Below are 12,070 nucleotides of genomic sequence, written 5' to 3' on the forward strand. Positions count from 1 at the left end.
TGTCTAAGCTTTCCATTGATGAAATTTTAGGTCATTTGGACCAGTATAGAGAGAGTTATGACCAAATGAACACGTACTATTCATTTGATCATTTTCTGGGTTGACAGTTTCAGTGACCCAACTTGTGCTAACAATTTGAATTGGTTAAAGACAAAACTGGGTTAAGTAGTCTTCATGAAAAGTGTAGCCCTATGTCTAAACTTTCCATTGGTGAAATTTTAGGTCATTTGGACCAGTATAGAGAGAGTTATGACCAAATGAACATGTACTGTTCATTTGGTCATTTTCTGGGTTTGGTGCAGGGTAATCCGAATTTGGGCAGTATTTAGGTCAAGTTTTGGACAGAATTTGGGCATGGTTTCTTCATAGAATATGGGCTATTTTGGGTCTAGTTTCACCTCCAATTGGCCTCATACCAATTGGGGTCACACAATTTCATTTATGGCCTAAAATGTACACTGCCCTCAACAAACACAACCTGCAGAAAATAGCACTTCCAAAATTTCATTTCTCCTCCAACTTCCTTGCTTCAATTTGACATTCAAGGCACTTCTAAATATCATCAACACATCTCAACAATCCCAATTGCATGGTATAATACAAAAATACCAAAGTTAGGCCAAACCCTAACTCACAATTTCAATCTCATAAAATCTCAATGTAAATCAACTTCTAATACTTATAATGCATCAACCAACATCATTAAATCACTTTATATACATCATAGTCATCAAAAACCATCACTCACCATGGGTACCAAAAATTCACTCCCCTCATAACTCACCTACTTCTTTTAATTTCTTACAAATTTCACTTCATTTTAACCTTAACTCAAGGATTAATAAAGGAAGAAAGGAAGATTAGGCACTAACCTCTTGTGACCCACTTCAAACTTTAACCTTTCTTCTTCTTATGGGTATCTAAAGCTTCCTTATGGTGTGGGCTAAATTTTTTGTGAAGTGAGCTATGGGTTTTGGGGAGGAGAAAGCTTGGAAAATCAAGCTTTAAGAAGAACAAAAATGGAGGGAGAGAGCTCCCATGGTGGACGGTTTCCAAGAGAGGGAGAGAGAGAAAAGAGGGAAGAAGAAGATGGAAGCTTGGGGTTGGTGGGATTTTGTCTCTTATCTCATATATATATATATATATATATATATATTTGTACTTTAAATTTTTAATTTGTCATAAGCTCTTTATTTTCTTTTCTTTCCCTTTTCTTTTCTCTTCTTCTTTTTCCTAATTCAAATTCATAAACTTGTAATTTTAATTTATGTTAATTATTTCATTCTCTAAATTTTAATTTGACATTTAGGTCAAAATTCACCTCTGGGGGTGAAATGACCAAAATGCCCTTCATGGTGCATATCGGGTTATTTTTATTATTTTTGTACCAAATAAATAAATTCTCTAAATTTTTCTTTATTTCCTCTAAATTTTTTTCAATATTTTCTTAACATCTATTCCTTCAATTTATGCCTCCTCACTATAGTTTAAGTGTAGTTCCAAACATTCTGACTGTCCGAACAGATATTAGTCGTCAGAACAGTAAAATGTACGGACTACCTTTGGTGAGGGCGTTACAGTTTTATATTTTCGGAAAATTAAACCCGATTTCTAAAATCCGAAAAATTTCAAATAATTTCCTAAAATTTAAATAAAATTAAAACATTAATATTACTCACAAAATAATAAATTTAAAAAAATTTAGGGTGTTACATTCTTCCCCCCTTACAGAAAATTCGTCCTCAAATTTTTACACAAGGCAGAATAAAGTACAGAATTATACATTGAATAGATAAGGGTACTTGCTACGCATGTCCCGCTCTGACTCCCAGGTGCACTCTTCCACTGACTGGCTCCTCCACAAAACCTTAACCATAGGGATCTGTTTTGATCTTGGTTGCCTCACTTGGTAGTCAACTATGGCTACAGGTTGCACCTCAAACGTCAAGTTTTCTTTCTGCTCTACTACATCCGGCTGTAGCACATGAGAAGGATCAGGTATGTATTTCCTGAGCATGGAGATGTGAAATACAGGATGAACATGAGAAAGGTTGGGTGGTAGCTCCAACCGGTAGGCAACTGCTCCAACTCTATCAACAACATCAAAAGGTCCAATATGCCGAGGTGCCAACTTGCCCTTCTTTCCAAATCTCATAACTCCCTTCATCGGAGAAACCTTCAGGAATACGTAGTCGCCTACTGCAAACTCCACATCCCTCCGTCTGGGGTCTGCATAACTCTTTTGCCTGCTGAAAGCTGTTTTCAATCATTCCCTGATTAAAGGAACCATCTCTGAAGTGTACTGCACTAGATCTATATCATGCACCTTCGCTTCTCCCATTTCCGTCCAACACAGAGGAGACCTACACTTTCTTCTATATAGTGCCTCATAGGGTGCCATCCCTATGCTGAAATGGTAATTATTATTGTAGGCAAACTCCACCAAATGTAGCTGATTATCCCATTGACCTCCAAAATCCAAAACACTCATGCGAAGCATGTCTTCTAGTGTTTGGATTGTCCTTTCAGACTGTCCGTCTGTCTGAGGGTGGAAAGCGGTACTAAAGTTCAACTGTGTGCCAAGTGCCTCCTGCAACTTCCTCCAAAATTGAGAAGTGAACTGGGACTCTTTGTCAGATATTATGGAAGCAGGAACTCCATGTAATCTGACTATTTCTCAAATGTAGAGCCAGGCGTACTGTGCAACAGAATATGTGGTCTTCATAGGCAAAAAGTGAGCTGACTTAGTTAGCCGATCTACAATTACCCATATCGAATCACATCCTCACGTGGTACGAGGCAACCCAGTCACAAAATCCATAGTAATCATCTCCCACTTCCATTCTGGGATAGGGAGCTCTTGTAGCTTCCCTGACGGTCTCTGGTGTTCAAACTTCACCTTCTGACAAGTCAAGCACTTGGACACAAAGTCTGCTATGTCTCTCTTCATGCCATTCCACCAATAGCTATCTTTCACATCATGGTACATCTTGGTGGAGCCTAGGTGGACATTGTATAGTGTATAGTGTGCCTCTTGCATGATTTCATTTGTCACACCCCGGCTTAGGGGGCCCCAGCTCAAGCCCCTCTATGGGTGGCCTTCTTGCCAGCGTACCCTTCTAGAGGCCGGACCTGCGACTCACAAGTCTTGCTGCTTTGTGGAATTAAATCCCTTAGCCTGCGAACTAGGATTCGAACCCATATCACCTCACGGTTTTACTCGCCTCTTACCAATTGAGCTGCACCAATTGGTAAGAGGCAGTAAACCGTGGTGATATGGGTTCAATCCTAGTTCTGCAGGCAGGGATTTAATTCCACAAAGCGACAAGACCTTGTGAGTCGCAGTCCCGCCTGCAAGAAGGCCACCATGAAGGGGCTTGCTGAACTAGCCTGGTGTGACAATAAAAAAAAATTTCTACACGTAAATTACGATTTAAAGGACATTAAAATTTACAATAGACATGACAAGACAAGATAGGGTGCTCAAGACCGAATGTGGCACTTCTTGCTCGGCCATACAATGAGCGGGTAAGGGGCGTCACATTTAGTGGTATCAGAGCAGAGGTTTAGGCGGTCCTAGACCTAGATAGATAGAAAGAAATAGTTGCATCGCATGCATGGGCCTTTAGATAGAGTCGAGGTGACATTAATCCAGATCTGTTCTTTGTCTGTTTAATAGGATCGATGGCGTCCGATCCGTTAGAGGACGGGTCTCCAAAACTGATAGAGGAAGAGGTAGAGAGTCACGCACCTGCACCTGCGTTTAGTCAGGGGCGTAGTAGCAGTAGAGCAGAATCATCGTTGGGTACTTTAGTAAGGACACAATAGGCCTTCCTAGAACAAATGACTCAATTGCTCTGTCAAGTCACTGGAGCTATGCCACCATCTACCCAGCTAGTATGTAGGACCCTAGTAGAGAGAGTTAGAAATGATGAGTAGTTTAGGAGAGACAGGCAGTACAAGAGAGGGTCTGGACTTGGCCAGTTTAGCACAGCTGCTACAGAGAGCAAGATACCCAGGGGGTCTCAGGGTTATTCAGAGTAGAGAACAGAGGCAGAGGTTTCGATTTGCCCGAGGAGAGGAGGTCAGATGAGTGTATCAATTGACAATTCTGTGGGTCCTATAGCACGGAGATCAATCCCGATGCCAATTTGTACACATTGTAGGAAGAACCACAGAGGAAAGTGTATATTACTAACGGGTGGATGTTTCAGATGTGGGTCCATAGAGCATTTTTTTTTTTTGAGAGATTGCCCATGGAGGAGTGCTCCCACAGCTCCACCACAGACTCAGAAGTCTGCCCCGACAGTACAGAGGGGTAGAAGACCGATGAGACTAGAGGTAGCTGGTACATCACAAAGAGCTTCTAAGACTATAGAACACCCCGAGGCTAAAGTAGCATCCCGCGTGTACGCTATGGCTCGAGAGGAGCCAAATCCAGTAGACGTTATCAGAGGTACATTTCCTAATTATAATACCTTTAAGTATGTATTGATAGACCCTAACTATGTTCACCCCTATATATGCATTGTACCTCCTGTTGAAAGAGGATACCGATAGATGGGTCAGAAGATGACATACTTGTCACCAACCCTTTAGGTCACCAAGTGATTGTAGACTATCAACCGAAAAGGATCGTGTTAAAGATAATAGATGGAAATGAGAAGGAGGCTGTATATGAGATGAAAGAAGATGAGTACAGAACTGGTTGAAAAAAAAAAAAAAAAGAGTTAGTTTATTGGGATATACCGTAGTAACTATGCAATGCTCTTAATGTTTGTACTGTAAGCTGCAGATTACAGTACCGACTTAGGACTATTGTGTAGAGCTACGTATTCCCAATAGTAAATCCAGATAAGGATAAGATTGTAGAACAAGGATTAATAAGACAGACTAAAAAAAAAAAAAAAAAAGTAAAGTATTATAACACAAAAAGGTGAAAAGACAAGGAGATAGCGGTCCCTCGATTAATTACACTGTGTAAATTTCGAGGACGAAATTTTATTTAGAGGGGAAGAATTGTAACGTCCTCACCAAAGGTAGTCCGTACATTTTACTGTTCTGATGACTAATGTCTGTACGGACAATAAAAATGTCTGGAACTACACTTAAACTATAGTGAGGAGGCATAAATTAATGAAATAAATATTAAAAAAATATAGGAAAAATTTTGAGAAATAAAATAAAATTTAGAGAATTTATTTATTTGGTACAAAAATAATAAAAATAACCCGATATGCACCATGAAAGGCATTTTGGTCATTTCACCCATAGATGTGAATTTTGACTTAAATGTCAAATTAAAATTTGGAAATAGAATAATTAACATAAATTAATTTTATGAATTTGAAATTGAAAAATGAGAAGAGAAAGAAGAAGAAAAGAAAAGAAAAGAAAAGGAAAGAAAAGAAAAGAAAGGAAAGAAAAGAAAAGAAAGGAAATAGATTTATGAAATTTAAAAACAATAAAGTACACATAAATATATATATATAAATACCCACAAGAGACAAAACCCACCAACCCTCTTCTTCTTCCTCTTCTCTCTCCCTCCTTGCCGTCTCCCTTAGTGTCTCCCTCCCTCCATTTTTGTTCTTCTTAAAGCTTGATTTTCCAAGCTTTCTCCTCCCCAAAACCCATAGACCCCTTCACAAAAAATTTAGCCCACACCATAAGGAAGCTTTAGATACCCATTAGAAGAAGAAAGATTAAAGTTTGAAGTGGGTCACAAGAGGTTAGTGCACTAATCCCTCTTCTTCTCTTTATTAAACATGAAAAGCATGTTTAGCTAAGCATAAATACCATTAAAACAAAAAGAAAATCTAGAGGAAAGAACCCTTGAATTTTTGGCAGCCATGGAACTTGAAATTTATTGCTTTTAAGTGATGAAAAAATGGTTCTATGAGAATGTGTAATTAGTTGAAATGTTTGGGTGTTTGATTGTGTAGTGTTTGTGTAAATTTGAAACTTTGAAAACTAGGGTTTGTGTAAATGTTGAGGACTTTGTGTAAAATGTTGAAATTGATCTATTGGGATGAGATTGTTGCTTATAGAAGTGTATTGCATGCAAATTGAAGTAAGGAAGTTGGAGGAGGTTGAGTTTTGGAAGTGTCAATTTTCTGCAGGTTGTGTTTGTTGAGGGCAGTGTACATTTTAGGCCATAAATAAAATTGTGTGACCCCAATTGGTATGAGGCCAATTGGAGGTGAAACTAGACCCAAAATAGCCCATTTTCCATGAAGAAATCATGCCCAAATTCTGTCCAAAACTTGACCTAAATACTGTCCAAATTCGGATTTCCCTGCAACCCAACCCAGAAAATGACCAAATGAACAGTACGTGTTCATTTGGTCATAACTCTCTCTATACTGGTCCAAATGACCTAAAATTTTAACCATGGAAAGTTTAGACATAGGGCTACACTTTTCATGAAGACCACTTAACCCAGTTTTGCCTTTAACAAATTCAAATTGTTAGCACAAGTTGGGTCACTGAAACTGCCAACCCAGAAAATGACCAAATGAACAGTACGTGTTCATTTGGTCATAACTCTCTCTATACTGGTCCAAATGACCTAAACTTTTACCCATGGAAAGTTTAGACATAGGGCTACACTTTTCATGAAGACCACTTAACCCAGTTTTGCCTTTAACAAATTCAAATTGTTAGCACAAGTTGGGTCACTGAAACTGCCAACCCAGAAAATGACCAAATGAACAGTACGTGTTCATTTGGTCATAACTCTCTCTATACTGGTCCAAATTACCTAAAATTTTAACCATGGAAAGTTTAGACATAGGGCTACACTTTTCATGAAGACCACTTAACCCAGTTTTGCCTTTAACCAATTCAAATTGTTAGCACAAGTTGGGTCACCGAAACTGCCAACCCAGAAAATGACCAAATGAACAGTTCATTTGGTCATAACTCTCTCTATACTGGTCCAAATGACCTAAAATTTTAACCATGGAAAGTTTAGACATAGGGCTACACTTTTCATGAAGACCACTTAACCCAGTTTTGCCTTTAACAAATTCAAATTGTTAGCACAAATTGGGTCACTGAAACTGCCAACCCAGAAAATGACCAAATGAACAGTACGTGTTCATTTGGTCATAACTCTCTCTATACTGGTCCAAATGACCTAAAATTTTAACCATGGAAAGTTTAGACATAGGGCTACACTTTTCATGAGGATCACTTAACCCAGTTTTGCCTTTAACCAATTCAAATTGTTAGCACAAGTTGAGTCACTAAAACTGCCAACCCAGAAATTGTCCAAAATACTGTTCCTTTGGTATGCTTGACCAATTTTGGCAAAAATGCCATAACTTGGTCTCCAAAGCTGCAAATTGAGTGAAACTAGTGCCAAAAGTTTTATAAGACATAGCACAACAATTTTTATGTTTTGACCAAGCTCTAGAAACCATTGCATCCTAGGGAAAATATTAGCCAAAATTAGGAATTGAAATCTGGAAAATGTTAAGTTGAACCCAGAATGCCATTTGATACCCGTGTGTTCATTTGGCCATAACTCCCACTAGGAAATTCCATTTGAGATGTGCCAATATGATCTGGAAACATGATACTTAGGGCTACAATATTGATTTAGACACCTTTGCCAAATTCCAAGTGTAAAGACCCTAAAAAGAGGGTCAAACATACTGCCCTGAAGTTAGTTTTTGCCCTTATAGGACTGAGAGTCTAGGTTAATACATTGACCATAACTCACTATACCAAGCTTGAAAAATTATGAAATTGTACCTGGGAGTCCCTAAGACATAGAGGAACATATCTTGTGAAGGAACCTAAGTCTAAAAATGACCATAAAATGATCAAATGACTGGTCAAAGTTTATTGACCAGGAATTGTAAATTCTGGACAGCTTAGAGGCAAAGGGACCAGTTATGGTATTTTGACCATAACTTGAGTTCTATAACTCCAAATTCAGTGATTCAAAAACTGAAATTCAAGTTTAAACATAGAGGAGCAATTGTTATGAAGAAAGTGTGACTAAATAGACATCCTAACCTAGTCAAATTCCTAGATAAAAATAACACATCAACATGAACCTAAAGAAAGGTTCATGGGAAAAATGCTATATATAATAATTAAAATACTCATAAGGATAATTAAATATTAAAAATGATATGAATATGTAAATTGGGACTAATGTCCCATTAATATGAAATTAATGGTACCAATGAACAGTACTAGAAAATAGTAACAGTGAATAGTGCTAAAATAATTAAAAATGTTTAATTACCCATAGTATACCTAGACTTATTTATTTAGTTTGGATAAATTGGTATACCAATTAGGGACCACAGATAGCAGTACTGCTTATAGAGCAAATCATGAACTGACAATATATGTCTACTATGATTGTTCTACAGGCTATATGCCTACTTACTGGCCATTGTGCCTACTTTATTTCTGGCTTTACAAGCCTGACAGCGGGTCTCGTGCCCGACAGCTGGCCTCGTGCCTGACAGATGTATACAGGGTAGACATATGGCTGTCTAACCCGTATACTCCCTTGTATCCAGCTTTTATAATTTGTTATAGGTTTCTTGGGCATTGATAATAATTAATTAATACTGAATATACAATAAGTAAACAGGAAAGACCCCAATAATTTTAATTGATTCCAAAGTGTAAAAAAATGTAAAAGACCCAGAATTTATGATTTGTAAATATTATTTCAATTGTTTAATTATTATTATTATAAATTATGCACCACTAAGCGTTATGCTTAGCGCGTTGGATTTTCCATCGCGTAGGTACTGAAGATCAGCAGCCGCCACAGTAGTATTCGGACAGAGTTTCGACCAGATCTGCCACCGATCAGAGTCACCTCATCAGTCTTTTGTATTTTGGTAGGGCCCATGTGTAGCCTAGTATTTTGGTTCATTATGTCTAGTCATTATGTAATTACTAGTTTATGATGTATTTTATTTTGGACTTGAAATGAAAACTTATAATTTATTATCTATGAATTTTAATATGAATGCAATAGATGACACTTCATTTTGAGATCTCATAAATAGTTGCGAATGATATGATAAAAGAGAATATGATATGGAAATATGTGAGATGACTATGAATATGTTAACAGGTGATAGTGGAACCCGCCAGATGCTAATAAAACAGAGGAGGATCTGTTCGGGTCTCCACAAAAATAAGATATAAAAAAAAAAAAATTTCTACACGTAAATTACCTGATTTAAAGGACATTAAAATTTACAATAGACATGACAAGACAAGATAGGGTGCTCCGGCACCGAATGTGGCACTTCTTGCTCGGCTATACAATAGACGGGTAAGGGGCGTCACATTTAGTGGTATCAGAGCAGAGGTTTAGGCGGTCCTAGACCTAGATAGATAGAAAGAAATAGTTGCATCGCATGCATGGGCCTTTAGATAGAGTCGAGGTGACATTAATCCAGATCTGTTCTTTGTCTGTTTAATAGGATCGATGGCGTCCGATCCGTTAGAGGACGGGTCTCCAAAACTGATAGAGGAAGAGGTAGAGAGTCACGCACCTGCACCTGCGTTTAGTCAGGGGCGTAGTAGCAGTAGAGCAGAATCATCGTTGGGTACTTTAGTAAGGACACAATAGGCCTTCCTAGAACAAATGACTCAATTGCTCTGTCAAGTCACTGGAGCTATGCCACCATCTACCCAGCTAGTATGTAGGACCCTAGTAGAGAGAGTTAGAAATGATGAGTAGTTTAGGAGAGACAGGCAGTACAAGAGAGGGTCTGGACTTGGCCAGTTTAGCACAGCTGCTACAGAGAGCAAGATACCCAGGGGGTCTCAGGGTTATTCAGAGTAGAGAACAGAGGCAGAGGTTTCGATTTGCCCGAGGAGAGGAGGTCAGATGAGTGTATCAATTGACAATTTTGTGGGTCCTATAGCACGAAGATCAATCCCGATGCCAATTTGTACACATTGTAGGAGGTCAGATGAGTGTATCAATTTGTACAATTCTGTGGCGCCTTTTTATTGTCACACCCCGGCTTAGGGGGCCCCAGCTCAAGCCCCTCTATGCAGCTCAATTGGTAAGAGGCGAGTAAAACCGTGAGGTGATATGGGTTCGAATCCTAGTTCTACAGGGCGAAGGGATTTAATTCCACAAAGCGGACAGTACCTTGTGAGTCGCAGGTCCGGCCTCTAGAAGGGTACGCTGGCAAGAAGGCCACCCATAGAGGGGCTTGAGTGGGCCCCTAAGCCGGTGTGACAATAAAAGGCGCTTTTTATTGTCACACTAGTTAGGCCTCAAGCTTCTAGTGAGTTTTTGCAGAGAGGTCAGAACTCAAATCAAGATGTCGCTTTGGTGGAGTAATCCCTTGGCCTGCAGTTAGATTGAACCCATATCACCGCGGTTTCTACCAATTGAGCTGCAGCTCAATTGGTAAGAGGCGAGTAAAACCGTGAGGTGATATGGGTTCGAATCCTAGCTCTGCAGGGCCAAGGGATTAACTCCACCAAAGCGGACAGTACTGATTTGAGTTGCAGGCCCGGCCTCTAGAAGGGTACGCTGGCAAGAAGGCTCACTAGAGGGGCTTGAGCTGGGGCCCCCTAAGCCGGGGTGTGACATCATTTCTGAGATTGTCCACATTGGGCACACATATCCTAGAACCTTGCACTAGGGCGCTATCATTAGCAAATCCAAACTCACCACCTTCATCCTGCTGTACTCTTTCTATGATCTTCATCAATTGTTGGTCTCTATGCTGGGAAACTCTGACTCTATCTCGCAGGTCTAGTCTCACTGAAAAATGAGCCAACAATACCCCCTCATCTGAAAGATCTAGGATTAGACCTTGATCCATCAACTCATGTACTTCCTGAATCAACGGTCTCTTCTTCGCTAATAGGTGCACCAAGCTGCCAGGAGATTTTCTGCTCAAAGCATCTGCTACTACATTGGCCTTCCCAGGGTGGTACTGGATGGTGCAATCATAGTCCTTTAGAAGCTCCATCCATCTCCTCTGTCTCAAGTTTAAATCCCTCTGTTGGAAGATGTACTTCAAACTCTTATGGTCGGTGTATATCTCGCTCACTTCACCATACAGGTAGTGTCTCCAGACTTTTAGTGCAAAGACTACAGCCGCCATTTCCAAATCATGGGTGGGGTAATTCTGTTCATGCCTCTTCAGCTGCCTTGAAGCATAAGCCACTACTTTTCCATTCTGCATCAAAACACACCCTAAGCCAACTCTGGAGGCATCACAATACACGGTATATCCTTCACCACTCATCGGTAGTGTCAACACCGGGGCAGTGGTTAGACACTCCTTAAGCTTCTGGAAACTCTCCTCACAATCATCTGTCCAAATGAATGGAACATTCTTCCGATTTAACTTAGTTAGGGGAGCCGCTATCCTAGAAAAATCTTGCTCAAAACTCCTATAGTAGCCAGCTAGAACTAGAAAACTTCGCACCTCAGTGACTGTTGTAGGCCTAAGCCAATAGTTACAGCTTCAATTTTCTTGGGATCTACTTGAATGCCTTCACTAGAAACCACGTGTCCCAAGAATGAGATGCTTTCTAGCCAAAATTCACATTTTGAAAATTTGGCATATAGCTGGTGCTCCCTCAAAGTCTGCAACACCATCCTCAAGTGCCACACGTGTTCTTCCTCAGTCCGAGAGTATACCAAAATGTCATCTATGAATATGATGACAAAACGGTCCAGGAATGGCCTAAACACCCTGTTCATTAAGTCCATGAAGGCTGCTGGTGCATTAGTGAGTCCAAAAGACATCACCAAGAACTCATAATGACCATATCTTGCCCTAAATGCTCTTTTGGACACATCCTCATTCCTGATTCTCAACTAATGGTAGCCTGATCGCAGGTCTATCTTGGAAAAGAATCTAGCCCCTTGGAGCTGATCAAACAGATCATCGATCCGAGGAAGTGGATACTTGTTCTTCACAGTCACCTTGTTCAACTGTCTATAGTCAATACACAACCTCAAGGACCCATCTTTCTTTCTCACAAATAGAACAGGAGCGCCCTAGGATGAAGTGCTCGAATGTATAAAATCCTTGTCCAAAAGCTC

The 12,070-nt window shown here is 39.7% G+C and overlaps 1 long non-coding RNA gene across 1 annotated transcript; it reads left to right on the plus strand.

The window, feature by feature from the left end:
- The first annotated feature begins 10,112 nt into the window (after positions 1-10,112).
- On the plus strand, positions 10,113-10,599 carry LOC131179531 (uncharacterized). The gene is made up of 2 exons (XR_009148430.1): positions 10,113-10,164; positions 10,519-10,599. It is a non-coding gene; the product is annotated as an uncharacterized LOC131179531 (long non-coding RNA).
- The last annotated feature ends 1,471 nt before the right edge of the window (positions 10,600-12,070 follow it).

Source organism: Hevea brasiliensis, chromosome 4 (assembly GCF_030052815.1).
Source record: "Hevea brasiliensis isolate MT/VB/25A 57/8 chromosome 4, ASM3005281v1, whole genome shotgun sequence".
NCBI lineage: Eukaryota > Viridiplantae > Streptophyta > Magnoliopsida > Malpighiales > Euphorbiaceae > Hevea > Hevea brasiliensis.